Raw genomic sequence first — 21,079 nt, forward strand, 5'->3', positions numbered from 1 at the left:
TTCTCTTCTCTTCTCTTCTCTTCTCTTCTCTTCTGTTCTCTTCTTTTTTCATCTCATCTCATCTATTCTCATTATTTCTCATTAATTTCTATCTTCTTTTAACTTTTCTTTAGTCTCTTCTCTTATCATTGGCCTCTTGTCTGCTTAGAAAATATTGTAATTTTTTGCAATGTATCACCCTTTGCTCCACCTTAATATCAGCTTTAACTTTAACATTCTCTATATTTAGTTATTTCCTATTCACCAACTACATATATATCCAACAACTCGTTTACTTGGCTGCCTCAACGGACAAACTGCAGGCTTACTTGTGCGTTAGTTTGCTTCTCGCACTCAAAGCAAAGTGTAATTAAGGAAAAGCGGAATGTAATGATGTAAGCATGTCTAGTACATCACAAGAACAAAAGCAAAGAAAAAATTAAGAACAATTTTTAATCCAATGGATGTTGCCAAATTAAATGAGCACAGAGCTGGAAATTCAGCAACTGGTTTGCTTGGAAGATCTGCGAGTATTAAATAATATCTGGTAACATTTTTGTTGTTGTTATTTTGTATACTGCTCTTTACCGCTGATTAATGTTGAAAGCTGTTGGAGCGGAACAAATCTTTGTAAACGCGAAAGACAATATTGTTCTCTGTATGGTCGTACGTGGCGTATGAGTAACATGTGTAGGCAATGGTGGGAAATCCCTGCTGGTATTTGAAATTTGAAATTTTCTTTGATTTGAATATTGAAATGGTTCTCATGTTTAATTAAATTTTTTAAATATTTTTTGGTTGGAATTATTATAATATTGAAAGTATAATTTCATGCAGAAAAAAATCTAAAAACATTTATTTGAAATTAAACGTCGAACAAAAATACATTTTGAATTGAGTTTAACAAAAAAACTTAGAATTGTGCCTTTTAAAGCCAAAATTCTAAACTAACTGTAAAATATAAGCATACTTACATACATATATGTTTATGTATGTATAACCCCTGCTGCGCCTGTTTGAAAACCGCAACTAGACTTATTGCCAAAATCGATGCCATTTTTTCTGGCCACAATCAGTATTGGTGCAATCACAGAAGCTTAGCGCATTGCGGAAGCAATAGTGCACTTATGTATGTGTGTGTGTACGCCTGCACAAGCGTGCAGTTGAGCTCGCCAAAATAAATCAACGGGTTGCCAAAAACAATATCAAAACGAAGTGCAGAAAATGCGACAAAGCGGGCAAACAACAATGAAAATGTCTAGAGAATGATGGCAAAAAGGGGCGGCAGAGACGAACTTTTTTGAGGCTCATTTTTTTTTGTTGGTTTTATTTATTTTGCTGTTTCTTATCGCACTTTTCTGGAAATTTAAGAAAGCTATTTTATTGTGGCCTTTAACTAGCTCGTTTTCTATAAATACAATTTTATTTTATTAGAATTTATAATATTGGGATGAGACGAGGGTTTGTTCAAACGGCATTGCTTACCATCAAAATAATGAGAACAATTTTTATCCTATGTATGTATGTACATACATATACATATAAAATTTTAACTTAAGTCACATCATATGAGTACATTGTTTCGTCACATCACAACACGAAATTATTTCAATTTTTTAATTCTAAACAAAAATTTACGAATAATATGCTACAAAATAGTAAAAATTGTATTGTAACATCATGTGATGTTGTCACATTATTACATCATGGCATCACATTATTGACATGGTTTGGTTGTACAAAATAAAAGTTCGGAAAATATTAAAAATGTTAACTTGTGCTAATGTCCCATCATATGATCACACTTCACCATCACATCATGGTATCACATCACCGAAATACTTTGTGCTTTATCTTAATAATGTTACTTATTATCTTATATAAAGCTGTGGTACGTATTAGTTGAAGTGTTCACTCTGTGATAACGGCACTTCATATGATCTTGTCGTAATATCATACAAGACTCCAAAGATTTAGCTCTGAATATTTTAATTTAATTTTAATCTTAACACAGTGATAATCTCTATGAGCTTTGTTATAAAAAATTTTCACTTTGACTTGATGACGTCAATTCATATGATTCTTTGGTTGAAGGCAACACAAAATAAGGAAATATATTACAAAATGTTTACTAATGGTATCTGGAGATCAAGTGATATCATCACTTCATTACGGCATAATTTTTACTCGATATTTTCGTTCTAGATGTTGTAGATAGTACGAAATTGTTAAAAATAATATTAATTTGGGCTAAAGGACATCATGTGATCACCACATCACTGAAATAGTTTGTGCATGTCCTTATTATTTGACTCTCGGATATGTTTAACTACGGATTTTTTACGGTTTGTAATTACTTTAGCTGATCTCGTCGTAATATCAACAAAAAAGTGCATAAAATGTTATGTTGTGCTAATGCAACATCATGTGGTGACATTTGATGGTCACATCACGACATCACATAAGCGAAATATTGTGCTCTTCTTTTTAATAAAAAAAAAAATAAGATTAATAATGTAAGTTTTTAGTTTTTGATGATATCTCATCATATGGTCTTGTAGTGATATCACATCTTCGGAATCAAACTACCATATATGGATATATCATGTTTTGTATTTTTTGAAGAAAAGGTTAAGGTGTTTATGGTAAAAAATTTTTCTTATTTGCTTTTGGTTTCGCTGAAACAAATCTTCTTGATGACATCACGTCACAACCTAACATCACTCATATTTATAGCATCAAACTTTTGAACGGCACATTAATTTATATGCTATAATGATATATTTGTGTTGTTTGACAATTATTTATACACTAAGATCTCTTCACATCTCTCCATATAAATTTTACATTTACCTTAAGTAAAATATTTTCACTTCGCTTACCTCAACTTACATAACATTTAACATTATTTAACATTTAATTAATTTGAAAAATGTCATGCATTTTAAAATCTAAATATTTTTTGACGCTGTTGCAATGTTTTTTCAGTACTTTTCTAGTTAACGACTCAAAATGCTTTAAATCTTCATTTCAACAGAAAAAAAGCTTATTAAAACCTCGTCTATCCTTTTCATTTATACAACCAAGCGAAATATTTAATTCCTTTCATACTGCATATTTGTATGAATACTTATAAGCAGCTGAGTAAATATAAATTTTGTGCGCAAGTAAGCAGCACATTAGTTTTCACCCAAATAAAGCGTACGTACCAAAACGGAAAATGAGGCAAACCAACCAAAATGGGTGAAAAAATAATAAAAAAATGCGAGTCTACTGAATATATGAGCGCATGATGAATGATATATGAGCGCTTGAATTTATAAAGCGCCACGCTCCACGCGTCGCTCGCGCATAGAAAACTCGTTTATCATTGTTCATGCACAGACACAAAAGTGGTTCAAGTAGAGAGGTTAGTTGCAACGTAGCCATGCGTGCGTGTGTGTGTGCATACATTGACAGTGTTTGTGTCTGGTATATGCTGCGACTGCGTTCACTCTACTTTTAATTCCTGCATATATGTATGGTTGTTTGTGCGTATCTATGCCAACTGTTAACGCACTGCCAAATCATTAAGCAGGCAAAAACAAGAAATAAAAAGCAGAGGCAGCACTGTGACTTCATTTTGTGCGCATTTTATTTAAATACCTGCACTAATGCAGACTTATATACACATTTTTTTCTAATATAACTGTATATTAGTAGTTTGTGATATGAGTATAGAGCTGCTAAATTTAATGTAAAATTTTTCGACTCTATAAATAAAATGCTGAAATGTGTAAATATTTAATGGTAATTCCTAAAATAATTTGTTTTAAAACAGCATAAAAAAATTTAAGATCGCTGTCAGATATGATAATCAATATATAACTATTTGATAACCAAAAATCAAATTTTGTTATAATATTGTTTTTCTTCGCCTGTAACCCTATGAAAAGTGTCTTTAGGTTACTTTGCATTTTAGGTGACTATACGAAGTGTTTCTAAAATATTATTAAAAATACAAAAAAAAGCAATTTTATTGTTTCACAAAATTATTTTGACGTGTGGCAATTGAAATGTCGCTCATACGCCATGTACGCGCTGCTATTTTATATGCTAAATATATGCCGGATTGCTTCTGTACGTGTCGCTTGTGCTCAACAATTAAATAATATATACGTGCATAATCACGTATTTTTATAAACATATTAAAAAAAGTTTATTCATGAGTCTGCCCCATGGATGTAGTAGGCTACTCTGGTGCTAGTATGTTTTATAATCCCACCAAATTACGTGACTGAATTAATTTCATATAAGGATTTTCACACATCAAAAAAAAAAAAAGAATAATAATAAATAAATAAAAAATTAAATAAAAAATAAAAAAAGTAAATGTAATATTATACTACTGATTGTTAGTTAAATCTTATTAACGTTAAGAGAGTGCTTGAAAATTAAAAATCATGATATTTGAATTGAGGTTTGTACAGTCAGCTGAAACTCAAGGTTGGAAAAAAATATGCTCTTTTATAAAAAGCTGATTACGGATCATTTTATAAGAAATCTCATTAAGAATATAGTTCTTTAGGCAAGATTATATACATCATTAAATCAGAGTAAGTAAGAGGAAGACCTCCACTCCGTTGGAGGGACCAAGTGGAGAAGGACCTGGCTTCACTTGGAATATCTAATTGGCGCCACGTAGCGAAAAGGAAGATCGACTGGCGCGCTGTTGTTAATTCGGCTATAATCGCGTAAGCGGTGTCTACGCCAATCAAGAAGAAGAAGAAGATGATTTATATGAGCTATCTTGATTTACGAAGCTACTATACAAATTTACTACGACGTCGTTTGCATATTTAAGACGACTAAGGAGCACACAGAAATTAAAAGAAATGTATTTTTATTCATATTTCAACAGGATATACTTTGAAAACATACTGAAATTTGTAACAAAAATGTCAAATGCTTTTTGAGCTAGGAGCTTCCCAAATGTAGTCGCAGAGTTCAGTCAGTTTGTCTTAAGATGCCTTCGTCTTAAAACTAAATTTTCAATTCTGCTTGATCGAATCAAATATGAAATGAGAAAATTTTAGCTAACAAAAAATATTATGGACATACTTATGCAGCGGCATTCACCCAATCAAATTTAAGTGAATCAGACTATATTTTTTCAAGGTTAGACTTCAATAGCCACTTAAGCGAGCGAGATACAGTCCTTATCTATACAAACTGGATCAAAATTGCGGAGTAGGAGCTGATGTTTACTGCGGAAATTTCTCTCTATCCAACTAACAAACTCAGTCTGTATATCACAAGCGGAAGTACTAGATATAAAGCAGGCATGCACTGCGACTTATTAATTCCATCATAATTAATCGTATTTGGGGTCGCATTCAAAAGATCATTTTCGGTAAAGAAAAAACAGATGAGTTTGCCAATAGCATAAGCCTTTTTAGATGTACACTGCCGCTCAACTGAATAGGTTCATGATCTCAGAGGTAGGAATATATCTATAATTCCTTAACCAGTTTTCCGATTTTAATAATAATTAATAAAATGGTGAAAAAGGTTTTTCAAAAACATATTATTTATTCCTTATTTATTTATTCTTCTGGAAGGTTAACAAAATCAATGATATTTTTTCGTTCATCTGAATAGGTTCAACCTAAAAAAATTAAAATTATATAAGTAACTTAAGATAATGAGTAAATCCGCCGTTTTTTGATATAACATCATATAAACGATCGGGAAGCGAGCTATACAAATTCTGCAGTATTTGCAGCGAAATTGTTGTCCAGGCCGTTTTAATTGCCGCAACCAAAGTTTTTTTGCCATCAAATTGCCTGCCTCCTTCATATACCTTGCGCGATAGCAACCCCCATACACTTTCCATTACATTAAGGTCAGGTGAATATGGGGGCCATTCGAGCAAGTCCACATATTGAGCCTTAATCCACTCTTTAACCACCCTAGCTGTATGAATAGGAGCATTATCGTGCTGGTAAGTCCATTTGATAATGTGAAAAATATTGGAATAATGAGGGAACGCAGTCTGTATGATAGATTTGTAGGTTTCCACGTTCATTTTGGAAGTAACAAATTGAAGGTCGCAAGTGCCAAAGACCGATACCGACCCCCACTCCATTACGCCTCCCTCACAGCTATGGCGACGGCTCAGGGAATGCTCTTCCTTTCGAAGGTCGTGATAATAATAGTTGTATCCATCAGGGCCGTCTAAATTAAATTTTTTTTTGTCGGAAAAAACCACCTTTTGCCATTCGCTCGTCCAGCTCATGTGCTTGCGCGCAAAGAGTAGTCGTAAAGCTTTACGTGCATCATTTAACGGTGGTTTTTTTTTTAAGTTTCATTCGTTTTAAATGATCAGCCGACGAAATCACACGTTGTAGACACACTGGCTGTAACGCCGCAAATTTCTTTAATTTTGGGTGCTGAGAGATGCGAATTGGACGCAGCTCGGACAATATGCCTCCTGACTGCCGCAAAGGTGGCGTGTTTGACTCCGCCTTTCATGTTTTTGCCATATTCTGCTTTGTTTCTTAAAAAATTACTCACAACATTTTCGACCAATTTTTGAGCGATTTTGCGATGGCTAAGACCACTTTCACGATAGGCCTCGATTTGACCTCTTTCATACTCGGATAATTGTTCTCCGCGTCCCATTTTTCATTTATTTTAAAGAAAATATATGAAATAAAAAGTTTGTATCAAAAATGTGTCGCCACACCGCCAAGTTTAATCACAAACTAAAAATCTTTCAGCTGAACCTATTCAGTTGAACCAAAAAATTTCACAGAAATTAGCGAAATAAATAGCAAAACAGAAGATGCGAAGTAACGGTACTTGGCAAGCGGTTCTTTACTAGCGCACACTGATTGACACAAATTTAAGATTAAACCGTTAAAAAAAAAAACATGCTTACGATCAATATGTGATGAAAAAATCATGAAAATGCAAGCGAATTTATATGAACCTATTCAGTTGGTCGGCAGTGTATTAGAGCGGATTTAATACCATCCCCGCTGGGAACGATCAAAAGAGAATATACTCACTTTGACAAATAGCAGAGGGCAGATGAAAATTTATATAATTTACTGCAATATAACGAATCAGATCTGACCCCAGTATGATAAGAGTAGATCAAAGGACATATTGCATGAATCCAGGCATACTGCTGTGATCAAATTAAAAGGTGAATTTTTAGTTTATACTTTGCACGTTTTCCGAATTGGCAAATTTTTTTCTGTAAGTTGGTAGTACTGTTAGTGACATCTATGCTATCTCACGCCAAAATATTCATTAGTATTTAGATACGCCTCGTTTTGTGAGGCGGACTCTTCGATTTTTACTATGTCTGAATTTATTGAACAAAGAAGTGCAATAATGCACCATCTCATACTGCATTAGTTATTCGTGAACATTTCGCCACATTTTCAACTAATATCGTGCCGCAATCACCGCATTCGCCTGATTTTCCTTCGTATAACTTCTGGCTACTCAGCAAATTCACATGGCCACACCGAGAACACGGTTTTGACTCAATTGAGGATGTAAACACTGAATCGAAAAAGGTTCTGATGGTCATTACTACGGATTAGTTTTCCAAGAGTTATTATGACTGGAAAATTCGTTGGCATAAGTGTATTAAAGCGGGATGGGGGGGGACTACTTTGAACATATTTAAATGGACAAAATTCTCCTTTCAATTTGATCACAGTGGTATAAGCACAATAGTGGTACTCATAGAGAACATCACATACATATATTCTCCAGCTGAATTAAGTTTGACAACTCTATTGCTGCTTTCACTTAAATGAGATAGATATGTATATTGTGAACGAATGAGAGAGATACAAAGAAAGAATGAGGTAGAGAGAGAGAGTAAGTGAGAGAGAGAGTGAGTGAGAGAGAGAGTGAGTGAGTGAGAGGGAGAGAGATTAGACTGAGAGGGAATGCCCAATCATAAGCGTGTAGAAAAATTCGGAATCGAACACAGCTTTTAAAATATTTCGCATAACTTCAGCTTCGTATGAAAAAAAGTCAGGTAAAAAGTTGTTTCGGCATGTGGGTCTGTATGTGGGGTAACTGGACTACTACTATATACCACCAGATTTAGTTATCCAGAAAGCTGTTTATATTCTATATAACCCATTTATAGGAGCATTGCAGATGTTGCGATTTTTTTTTTTTTTCAAGAAGACGTCTGAGGTCTTCAGTTTTGGACTCAGGGAATTTTTGAACTTATTTGGTACATGGCTAGACAAGATATATTAGATGCCTTTACTGATGCATTAGTTGTATATTTGCAAAATTAAATGATGAAGCTGATGACGTTCAAATGTTGTTAAGTGGGAAGTGGGCGTGGTCAAGTTGCAACTTCTTCCAGTTTCAAGTTTCATTGTATTTAGCGAGCATTGTGGGCCCCTTGCCCTGATTCTTTTATTATTCTTTAAAAACGTGCCCTGATTTAGTGCTGTAGCAAGATTTCCGCATCTCGACGTAGGCTTAAAAACTCGTTGCAACATGTGGCGAGCATATGAAAAATACAAAAAAAAAAAAAAAAAAAAAATAAAATCATATAATTGTGCCGACATATTTCGTCTTTTCTTGAAATGTTAAGAATTTTCATAATTCGCAACAGTAAATAATTTCGTTCCAGTTGAGTGGAGTTCACTCAACACAGTTAAAAATTGCACGCTGCAATATTTCACATTACTTCCACTTAAATGCATGGGAAATTAACAAAAGGGCCAAAGTAGTTGTTGTAGCAGAAGAAGGGAAGCGAAAGTAGAAAAAAAGAACACAGCAACGTTGAAAAATGCGCGCAGCCGAGGAAGTACGCGCAGATTCTTGGAAGAATATAAACATATTTACATAGAATTATATGTAGTTACTTAGCTTATGTATGTATGTGTTGGAGAATATGTGGAAATGTATGGAAGACGTTGAGTCCCGTAGGAACGACCGGAATAACAAATGCTGCTGGCGGACTCTGCAAGCTTGGCGGATGTAAATAAAGTGCAGCGAGCCAATGTTACGCGTTAGCGGTACTATTGGGCGAGCACTTACGGCCAACTTGCAAGTTACAGTAAAGGAGTTGGTAGTCGTAGCTACTGCCGCTGATGGAAGCGGTGGCGCATGCTGCGTGCCGTGTGACTTCCGTTTGCCCTGGTTCGAGGACGCGCAGGCAAGTTGCTAGTGGCACGCCAACGTGTGGCAGCCAAACATAAATCATTTCACGAAAAAGAACATTTCCGCCATAAAATGGACGTTTCCCTTTTATATTGCATTTTCGAAGGTAGCGCCAGTGTGAGCGGTGAGCGATGAAGCGTGGGAAGAGTGAAATGTGGCTTGAGCGCATAAAAAGCAGCGAATGCATTGTTTGGGAATATTGTTGTTATTGTCGTTCTTATTATTAGTATTGTTGCTATTATAACTGTTTCTTAATTTTCTTATTGCTATGGCTGTTTTCTTCCACTCAGCGTTGCTGCTGAACATGCGCGTTGCATATGCTGCTGCTCATTACACCACATTCTGCTCCTGTATGAACACAAGTGCGCGCGCTCGCCTAGCGGAAGCGGTTTGCGCTACAAAACAGGAAGTCGTTGTGGCAACCCGTCAATGCGTTGACTATACGCGGTGTCTCGCCTGCCTTGCGCCAACCAAGGAAAGGTAGAAATTGCAAAAGTTGCCAACGTCACGTCTACGCAGTACAAATTTGCGGCGCGCTTGCAAAGTAGCAGGCAGCAATTCGCGTGGAGTCAAGAAAGTAGCGCGCAAAAAAAACAGTAATGAATGGCAGCAAAAAAAAAAAAAACAAAAAAAAACCTGCGAGCAGTGTTAACGCGCAGCAACGCTTAAACGTCATTATGACGTTTTAATAGTCGCAGCGGTGCTTAAAGTGGTAAGCGGCATAATTGAAAGCGCTTCACCAGAGTTGCGCTTACAGCCGAGTTGAGCTGTGTTGAGCCGCTACTCCGTCCATCTTACGAGCCTGATTGCGCGCCTGCCGTGCTGCTGTGCGTCGCGCTTACTTCGCCATTGGTCGTTAACTCATGCGCGCGCCTTGTCTGCCGACGTGCTGCCACGTAGCGCTTGTAAAAAGTCTCTGTCCCTTGCCTCCCGCATTGCATTTATTTCATTTAATTTTTAGTTTTTCACCTTTTTCGCATTTGTTGTTGCGCGCATATTCTTCGTACAACCAACATTGCTGCACTTGTAAAACTGTTATTTATTTTTATTGTCCGTTTTTGTTGTTTTTTTTGTTTTATCAGCCTCCTACTTTTCGCACGCGCTTTCTCATTTGGTCGAACGTAAACGCGAAATTAATTGCACGTAAAGATAAGATTAAACTTTTGTGCGAATAGCTGTGTTGTTGCATGCCACACGTGCGTATCTGCTTGCGCGCACCGGCTGTGCGTTGCGCTCGTTTGTAATTCATACGCCATGCATGAGGTAATCTTGTAGCTGGGCGCTCTCTTGTTTCTGGGAAATGGTGCGCTCGTTGTCTGCCCTTGTTGTTATACTCGGGTTTGTGTAGAGTTTTAAAATGTTATAGCTGGTACTTTATATTTTTGTTGTAAGCATTGAAATTCCGGATTTTTATTTTTTTGCCGACGTGAATTTCCACTTGTCAGTGCATCGTTAACTCTAAGAAATCCACTTGAGTATCGTTTCCGGCAGAAACCCCATTTGGACATTCAACTAGAAGTAATCTTGAGTGATACAAAGAATTTTAGCGTTACTCTCGTCAGCAGAGTAGATTGACTCTACGCTCGACACACTGCTGAGGGGCAGGACTTTCCAGTGGTATACTTGCGACTCGAAAACCCTGGAAGGCGTTGGAGCAGGCACTGTGGGACGACACATCAAACTACCAACACCAATGGATTGTTTACCGACAATCTTTCATGCAGAGGTCTTTACTCTAAGTCTGTGTACATAACTCAATTACCACCGCAAACTTCGCAATCAGCGTATTCCTACATTTAGCGATAGGCAAGCGGCTCTACAAGAGATCTCAGCGTGTGAAGTTAAATCACTTTTAGGGGAGAGTATATAGGAAGGATGGGCGCCTATCGGTGTGCACCGGGTACACCTAAACTGTGTGCCGTTTCATAAAGGAGCCGAACTAGCCCGCTCTGTGGCAGTGTCCAGGATGGTAGGGACGAAACCATATATTGCAGTGGGATTCCGCTTGGAGGAGAGAGTAGGAAAGAACATCATTGGCAGCAGGCAGCAGTAATAGGTCAAGCCGAGCTGCTTCTGCTAGAGTACAACATCGCATGGTTTAAGAAAAAAATCAACCTCCCCTTAGATAATTTCCGTTTCCTTGATGTGCTCTAAACACGGCACTGCATACTCAGAAAGCACTTGTCCAACATGGGTACAGTCTGTTGCTCAAACTTTCGGGAAAAAAACAGGAAACCTCAAAACACCTGAGGTTCCATTTAATTGAACAGGGATCATATCACGTCAGTCGCGCCCAGCAGGCTCATGGAACCGTGCAAGATGCTAGCACTTGGTGATAATATGTGATACATGGTTTGTCCGGAAAGTTGGAAATTGGACTGATTTTCTTCCGCTGCGACGGTACTTCGGAGTTGCCCCGGCTCACACCGGCGTTCTTGTGAACGCTACCTAACCAAGGCCGGCATCCCAACGCTTCCGCAGCGCCCTAGATCAAGGCTATTCCGGAGAATGCCTTCCGCGACGCCTTCAATGCTTGGAAATCGAGCTGGCAGTGCTGCATCCATGCTGTAGGAGCTTATTTTGAAAGCTTTTAAATAATTGTAGCTATTGGTTCAATCTTTTTTATTTATATCGACTTAATCTTATTACTTTCCGGACAAACCCTGTATATGTACCTTAAGAACAAGGTACTGCTAACCTAAACTATGCTAGAAACCTTCTTCTGAATGAGTTTACGTTACATAGTCGTATATTCCTTTTATTACTCTGTTTAAAAAACTAACCTGAAAAAAATATATATATTTAGTTTCGTGCTGATGTGTTTTCTACAATTTAATTCTCCAAAACTTCATTCAGCTCCAACTCCATCAACTTCGCCGCATGAACTTTATGCCTTGCAAGGGTTTTCTCAAAACCGAAAAGTACCAGGCGTGTGGCGCGTGCGCGGGCGTTGCCAACGTTGGTTGTGTTGTTGGCGGCACGTGGATTGGTGCGAATTTCGGCAGTTCGCCGTTCATATAAATATCCTTTTTAATAATGTGCATTTTTGCTGCAGCTGTTACGCCTTGCTGGCAAGTGCTGGCTTCTTCGAAGTTGCTCTTCTCCATTTTCTTCCACTGCTCACACACACACTCACATGTACGTGCTACGTTAAAATGACTGCATACTTTCGCCCACTTCACTGGTTATAGTTGTTATTGTTGCTTTTGTTGTTTTGAGTTGCAATTTTATGGCATTTATTCCTCTTGTTAATTTGTGTTGTTTATAAAGCATTTTATGCGCTTTTAATGACTGCCATGTTCGCTCTACTCGCTCCGATAAAGCGCTGATATACACCGACATGCAGTCTTACACACACACACATATATACATACGTGCGAAAGCATTAAATATTGTAAATGTGCTGTTTTGTGAATTTTATGACTTTTGTGAACTGCGCTTGGTTGGTGGAGCGTTGCACACGTGAGCGCTTACATAATTTTTAGGAAGGACTTTTTTTTTACTTTTTGGTTTATATTTTAGTATACAGCATCGGGATATTTTAGAATGCTTTCTGTGGACATTTTTGTTTATATATATAAACGATTTTGGTGTTTCTCTCTTGAAGGGGTTTTGTCAGGCTGAAACTTTCTTAAAAGGAATAAAAAAAGGCATAAAGTATCTAGTTTTCGGGCTTTAGTTAGTATGTACATATTTGAGTATCCAAAATCATTTTTGTATTGAAATTTTATACAGAAGGACCGCTGTGCCCTTCTACGAAACCGCCTATTTCAAGAGGGTCCTTTCATGCTAAGATTAGTCTAGGGACTCCGAGGATAGAACGATAGGCAGAGGTTCGCTGGATAAAATAGACCACATACCCTCACGTTCTATTTGGAATAGAAGGCATCAAGTCACACTCAAATAGGGTAGTTAGCGCAGGGGCACGCGAACCACAAATGGAATATCTACACATAGAGAAGAAAACTAGCTAAGGGAGTGGACGCCGAGATATATTAGGCGGAGCTATAGCACTGCCGATTCTTCAAGCTACCGGAAGTAGAAACCTTAGTAGAAATAGAAGCTGCCAAAAACTGGGGTTCAGGCCACAAGAGCGTTCCGGGAAACTAAATTGCTAATGAGAGTGCCAAAAAGGCCAAAGCTTGGTTCTTGAAGTAGTTCTGGTAATACGGAAGTCGCTAAAAACGATACAAAATTAAAATTCCGAAACGGTTGTCAGATTGATTGATGGAATACCATATGTGCATGCAGGTGCACTGAGCTCATAACATCAGAAACGAGCCGTACGTGAATTATTAATAATGACACATGGAGCAAGTGCAGAGAAGTAGGCATGTGATATATTTGTACACCTCCTCTACTTCTGGCCGTCCTGATCTAGAACTCGGCTTCGATATGTAGAAGCTTTGCACTTCAAGGGCTTAGATGAAGTATCATAATCAGATATCAATCTCTATGCAATACATAAAAGCTGTTGAGCTATGTGCGGCGTGACATGCAAATTATTCCTACCTAGGATTGTTCGCTGGGTTTTGGGACTCGCCACGTAAAACAATGGGACTGAGACTTGTAGGATTTTTACAGGGGCCATATAAAGCTGGTGGCCAAATTCCTGGTGGAAGAGAGACTCCGTCGCCGAGTTGCGGTATTCACCCGTGTGGCTGAACGTCTAGCCACATCCTCAAAGCGAAGTACTTCAACAATACATGTTAGGTTTCAGCGTATGAAAATTCATCAAGCTACCTAGCTGTAACCGGATCGAAAAGCCACCAAGCCGGAAGACCGTTTCCAGTGTTTCAGGAGTGCGTAGGCTTCGAGGTCCTGACATTGACCTGGACCGCTATCTTGTTGAAGTAAAGATCGGCGTTACAAGTTTTCGAAAGATGGACGTTGTCCAAAAAATTAAGAAACAGGGTTGGATGAAAACACGCCGACTCTGAGCGGAAGAAGAATACCTCCGTTTCGTTGGAAAGACCAGGTGGAGAAGGGCTTGGTTACACTTGGAATCTCCAAATGACGTCAAATGGTGTCTACGCCAATAAAGAAGAAGAAGACGTGTGAGTATCTTCCGTCTCTAGATCAAAAATAGAAACAGGTTCGGCAGCAACACTTCTAAAGTCGTATATACCGAACTGGCAGACTCGAAGGCTTCAGTCAACAGATCTTATTGGTATGGGAATACTTTTTTTAATGCTATTCTGCCAATTGAATTTTTTTTAGGACCCTGAAGTGTAGTTTAACTAAAACTTTTTTGTTTTTAAATCCCAAAGCTAGGCCAACTTGAATGGATCTTGTACGAATCATTATTGCGAGTAATCTTACTTTAAATAGTCAATATTTTATAAGAAAATTTTTAAGTTTCCATGCCACAATTTAAATTTTCGATTCCAAACCATTGGCTAAAGCCCGCTAAGCTCATTTTAATTACGAATTGATTAGCGCTCAGTATCAAAGTTTGGCCGAAAATATTTCAATCAAGATTTATTGACTTTGCCACACATGCAAATTATACATGCCGTGGCAAATATTATGATATACGCTTATGCAAGCGCCTAATTATTTGCATATTTGCTCATGCACATACACTGGTGTGTGCTTGTGTTTGTGTTTGCACGCTGGCGGGAATTAGCAGTAATCAAGCGACAATCGCTGTGGTCCTAACTAACTAAGCAATTGCAGTTCATAAACCAAAAGTGTGGCGCTACGCGTCGACAATTGCATATAATGGGTGCTGTTGTGGGGCGTTTGCTTTCACCGTGGTTTAAATTGCTTAAATTAAACGAAATGGAATTTTTAGAATAATTTACCGTTAATGGAATTTTGAGAACGATTTGCCGTTCACTCACAATTCAATTTTCATTCATTGACCTCTAAATTCGTCTTCGTTACTGTTATGGTCAAACACTGCACCGTCGTTCCCATCCAGAAGGAATTTATGTAAGTTAGGTGCGATAGCTGGTCCAGAGATCGATATTAGACTATTATTTGGAGTACTTTGTGAAGCCATAGAAATATAGCTCGTGTATTCTAAGTAAACCGCCTTGTGGCTAATACAAACGAGCGTTTTATTGCCATTCCTATATATATAGATAAGGCAATGATCTGTTTGAACTTCCACAACTAGAGAGAGAGGCCAGTCTTAAGATTAAAACTCTTACAAATCATGCAACAGCGGATAAACTGATGGTGGGCCAGCTATCTTGTAGTAGAACACACGAGTGGTAGGGAGCACAGTCCCATCGTCTGCTGATAGTGGGACTATGGTGTCTATCCTTGTTTTACTGTTAAATGAAATTTCGCTGGAACCCATGCTAGGCTTATCACAAAGTGACCCGACATCATTTATAATCTTAACCAGATCTGAGCGCGTGATTAGTGAGCTCAAGGCGAGTACCGTAACCCTGCTAACAGAGTTTATAGTCACGTCGGCTTTTAAGGTCTGCAGCTGAAGTTGATAGAGAGTTCTATATGCTGAAGAATTTCGGAGTGAATGCCAGGACTCAGCACCGTAGTGTAATTAATGCTACAATGACCTCGGTGATTTCAGGCCTCAATTTCATACCAGGACATCAACCAGCCGGGCAGCTGCACCTTCCCAATTAAGGAACCGGACATACCAGGTGCATGGCCTTAAATGTGGCGACTCTCCAACACAGCTCACAACCTTGGGGATGTCTCGCCTTCTCACCTTAGTTCGCCAGCAAACGAATGTGTTTTGTCTACTCAGGGAACACTTGGTCTAAGACCCAGACTCATGAGTAAATAATAATAACAATACAAAAAAAGAAAAAAAAAAAAAATTGGTTAACATAAACATATTAAAAATTAAATGATATCCTGCCTTTAATTTCAATCAGCTTGCGGTTACACCCTTCTCATCGTAACCCAGATAAGTTGATCAAGAGCTTTGCTGACAAATTTCCTCATAATCAAAACGCAAACAAGCAACTTGACTGTTATTCTGCCGGATATATGCAAAAATGTGTGTGTGTGTGTACCTGCAATTGTTTCTTCAAATTTGTGTCGGTCCAAAACTCTATTAATTCTGTTTGTCGGAATTTACGATGGCATAGCCTGGAAAATTATAGGCTCCAACAGTATTAAACCCATAAGTGCAATCAATCCCCTTATCTGTTAACCCAAAGCAGCTTTAAGGCACAACAATACAGTTTATAGATACAAGTGTCCTACGGTGTATTTATTTACAAGCACACGAACTGCTTGTGCGGCTAAATTATCTTGTGTTGTGTGTGTGACTGTGTACAAGCACAGCTTAATCCCTGTAGTCGGTTGCAAGTGGAGAATGGAGAGTTAAAAGTTAATTACACACCAGCAATAACATCCAGAAGATATTTTGAGGTAACTAAACATGTTAGTTGTGGGTGTTTATATAGGGATTTGTGTATAAAGGGTTACTCTTTACAGATTTTGCACTTTTTTTTAATAAAGTAAGGTTAATTGTTGTTACAACATTTGAGCTCCACATGTGCTTGGGTAGGTAGATAGGCTGCTGCCACTTCGAGCTCAATTAGCACTAGATGCGCCATTTTGATGGACCAACGTCTGGTTTGTATTAAAGCTGGACAGTGGAAAACAGTTTCCTTATACCCTTTCAGATTGCCGCTACGGCAAATATTGTTTTAGGGCAGACACATTTTTAGTACGTGTCTTCCGAACGGTCAGTGTCCCGTTTTAGTCGCTTTGATTCTGAAAATATTATTCCTGGTTCTGTGTTATAAGTCCTTGGCTCAAGTCTAATCACACTTGGCCCATGTCTGCTTCTTTATCTCGCAGTTGGTTATTGATCTTCAACACACTGTGCTACTTTTTCAAAATCAGTAAATATCGCCCTTTGGATCATTCCCAGCGGATATTGTTTTAACTTCGCTTCGGATATACATATCTATAAAGGCTTCCAGTTTGACGTCTGCTTTTTCGATACCGAAAATGATCCTGAGACCGGGAACGCAAATGATAGACAGGTGCCGTTGACTTGTCAGTGAGATGAAAGCCGTTCTGCGATTGTTAAGTACGAATGGAATTAATAAGTGGCTTCGACAAGGCCGTCAGTGCTGCATAGCAATTCGTGTGTATACTTGCTTACTGTATACTTCCGAAATTATTTAATAGCGCATCATTGGCCCTCACTATGTCTAATACTTCCATTTGGAAAAAGCTGGCTGAGTTTAGTGGGCGTTATTGGGGTACACCGTCGCCTTTACTTCGCCGACAATTTCATACCGATCGGTATAGATAGAGGTGGTATCCGATTCGCTTTCTAAACTTGTTCTTCATTCTCGTCTAGAGAAACCTAAAGTTGGGAGAATATAGAGTGATTTACCAAGGTTTTAGCTAATTTAAGATGGCGCTAAGTCCATAATCTTTTCCAACCTCCCTATTCCTGCATTCTTATAACAGAGCACTCTGTGACTTTCCAGGTAAAGTCGTCTCTGGACAACTGATTCAGGAATGTATTGAGTACTTCAGTCGAACTATTTCGCAAAAAACGGATGGTCCCACTGTTTATTCGTTTCTAGTTGTCATCATGTCATCTAAACTTTCTCCGACAAAAAGTTATCTTACGAAGTCGAATTCTTTAGTGTTCATCTTTGGCGGAAAGGTGCCTCAGTTTTTGGTCATTATAATACTAAATAAAGTATGGACCAATAATACTTCCGACAACCAAAACAAGCATGAATGGACGGTGACATTTACTGGCCTGCATAGTCTGTACTAACCGAGAAATCTGAATGATCGTTCATTTGAAATAAATTTCTACCAGTTTTAACTTCCGTTGTTAGTCTTTATGTTGTCATCTGTCAAAGTCAACTGAACATAAATATCAAAAATTTATTTATTTTGACAGCTGTTTGCACCCTTTATAATCAAACATGTGCAGCATAAGGTGAAAGATACTACAAAAAATATTTTATGTTTTACTTAAAGACACTCAACTCTGCTGTCAACGCCCTCAACTAGTTAGCCATATTGTTGTTATTATCGCCAATGAAGGCTCTACATCAAAGGTGAACGCACTTGCGCTACGTGCCGACATAAAAACTTGCTGTGCCTTCATCTGTTATATACATATATAGTATAGATGTTTATGTGTTTGCCTATCTGCGACAGGTATACATATGTATATCTGTTACTAAGTTGTTGTGTATTCGCCTCACTGCTGATTTTGCGATAATTGTCAATCTAGTGGCTCCTGTGGCTTATTGCCGCCTGTTTGATTGGCTGCCATCGGCGGCAATTTCTGGTTTAACTGTTGTTCAAGCAGCTGAGGTGCGAAATCACGTACAGCGCCAAGGGTCTATTGTGACACCTTTATCTATACATTTCTTTACCTGTTTCATCTACTGGAACTGCCATGCATATTTCTATATACAGCATTCGATTAACTGTATTTTTATATACATAAATATACTACATTGAAGAAACTCGTGTTGACCTTAATTTTGTTGCTGCTAACTTCCGCTTGTGCACTTTGATCTTATGAAGATAGCTGTGCTATGCTTTTGAAGGATTTGGCGCTTCGTTGATTCTAATTGGGTTTAAGAAAGTTCGGTTGGCATTTTGTGCCAGTGCTTTCTCCGTATAGAAGTACTCAGTTGCATGTATTAAAAAATTACTTGTTTAATTAGATTTTTAACGACGCAGCGCGGTAGTTCAAAGACTAGTGACTAGTCTTTTTCATCTGCTGAGGAGTTTGCAAGTCGCAGATTAATCATATTAACGGCTTTTAAGAGCTGGCAGCATACGAGCGTCGCCATGGAGACTGTAAAGACTCATATAGAAGATATTAGACCACTTTAAAGGCTTTTAAAGTTTAATTTTAAACTCTTTTTTTAGCTTTGATCCTTTATTTAATGTTCAATTCTTCCTCTTGATATAAAACTTTATTGGAAAATGATGGTTAAAAAAATGTGTAATAAACTAGGAAATTGTGGGGGATATGGAGGCCTACCATTTCTCGCAGTGCACAAGGATCAAAGGCGTTAAAATGTGTTCAGCTTTGTAATGAAAAATGTAATGAATTCAAGACTCGATATTAGTCGAAAATACGAATTAACGTGAACCGACATGAAAAACGTTAGTCAATATATTTGTTAAAGTTAATTGGCATATGAGGACCGGTCTCATTCATTTTTGGCGCCAAAGATTATGTTTAAATAGCGTGACCATATAAGGTTGCGAATCAGCACATCGAAAATAATCACTTCTCATAATTTATATTATCTATTGACAAATATATACAATATTAAGGATTCCACCGGCCCACAAACCACATCAAACCGTTGTTTTTTTGTGAATGAAATCACACCTTTTGAATCTCTTCGGGTAGCTCTTCGTCCCAAATGCGGCAATTTTGCTAGTTTACATACCCACTGAGTCAGAAATAGACCTCATCACTGAATAAAATTTGGTTCAAAAACATTGAATCTTCTTGGAGCGGTTTCAGTTCTGTTTTTTACGCTTTTAATTTACGATCTCGACGTAAAATGCGGGAAGTCATTGGATACGTAAGTTCGAGTTGCTGCGAACACTCTCAGCTACGTTTACTATATTTTCTTCACTGGCCGCTGGACGTGGCCTATTGAGTCGAATATTATCCAATAATTAATAATGGTTGATGGTGTTGTGACACATTTCTTACAGGACATGAATTTTCGTAATAAGTTTGAACGATTTCTAAATCTTCTTCAGGCGTTCCGCAATGGTGAAATTCGTATGTGCGAGAGGTCATGCTAGAACTCATACGGCTCGTCCTAGTAATCAGTCAAAACACAGCTAAAAATATATTGCTCAAAGGAATGGAGAAAGGTTGGGCAGAAAGAAGGTAACCTTGTCTCAACAAATCAAGTTGAAAAATCGCTGGCTCTTCTCTTGTGGGACCGCATAACCATAAGGGTAAAATTAACAAAGAAGTTTAAAGTTGCCCCCGGTAGTCACGCGGCATCTTTTGCTAAGCTCGGAAATGCCGGAAGGAATTGGAGCTGGAGTCGCAGCCCGTGGAATGTTTCCAGAGCATTCTTCAAGCAAAAGGCTTTGTTATAAGTCGGGGATTAGCAATAGACCTCCAACGTAACTATTGCAAAGCAAGTATCGCTCTATTCAGCGATTGTCAAGCTTAGGAAATCTAATGCAAATTTTGCAGGAGTACATAATATGGCGGGATAACCTATCAGGTCGCAGTCATGTGTCGCTTATCTGGATGCCATATCACAAGTATCTGGCCAGGAGTGAAGTGGCTGACGAGTCTGCCTGGTCTGGAGCTAAAGTAGTGGTGAGATCGGAACCTTGCTTTGCCGTTGAGTCTCATATCATAAAGAAGCAGCTTCGGAGAGATGAGAAAGTAGGTTGGTAAAAGACTTGATACTAGACTGAATGACGGAATAAGGATCACATCGCTTCAATAACACCCAGCAGTATGCTGAAACATATCAATATACTGATCTTAGCGATTTTAGAAACATATCTTATTGTTATCAAAAAATAATGGCCGGTAACTTCATAAACAAATATTTCACAAATTCAGCGAGATTTCCTGTATGAGTATAAAGTCAGCTATAGACTTTAAAAGAGCTATTTGCATTTTACATTTGTGGTTTTTTTTCCCCCGAAATTTCGTTTATCGTTTATTAAGAGAAAGAATCTGGTGGGAAGTGGACATGAATGTAGTCAAATTCAGCTATTTTAAAACTGCAACAATGAGTTTTAACCGTGTCACACTCTTTGTTCAATTTGTATATCAACTCAAATGCCACATTCTCGAACCAGTTCTTGGGAAAATTTTATGCTGCAACACTGGACAAACAGCATTATCTTCTTTATGCTTAAGCTACCATAAAAGCAAATTCTGTTCAAATATTAACTGCCTCAATCTATGATTTATTATAATTTA

The 21,079-nt window shown here is 38.0% G+C and overlaps 1 protein-coding gene across 1 annotated transcript in view; it reads left to right on the forward strand.

The window, feature by feature from the left end:
* LOC108970092 (neural cell adhesion molecule 1) overlaps positions 1 to 21,079 on the forward strand; it is a 289,712-nt gene that overhangs the window by 116,549 nt on the left and 152,084 nt on the right. The window lies entirely within an intron of this gene.

This window comes from Bactrocera latifrons, unplaced genomic scaffold (assembly GCF_001853355.1).
Source record: "Bactrocera latifrons isolate USDA-ARS-PBARC rearing strain unplaced genomic scaffold, ASM185335v1 scaffold_28, whole genome shotgun sequence".
In the NCBI taxonomy this organism is placed as follows: Eukaryota; Metazoa; Arthropoda; class Insecta; order Diptera; family Tephritidae; genus Bactrocera; species Bactrocera latifrons.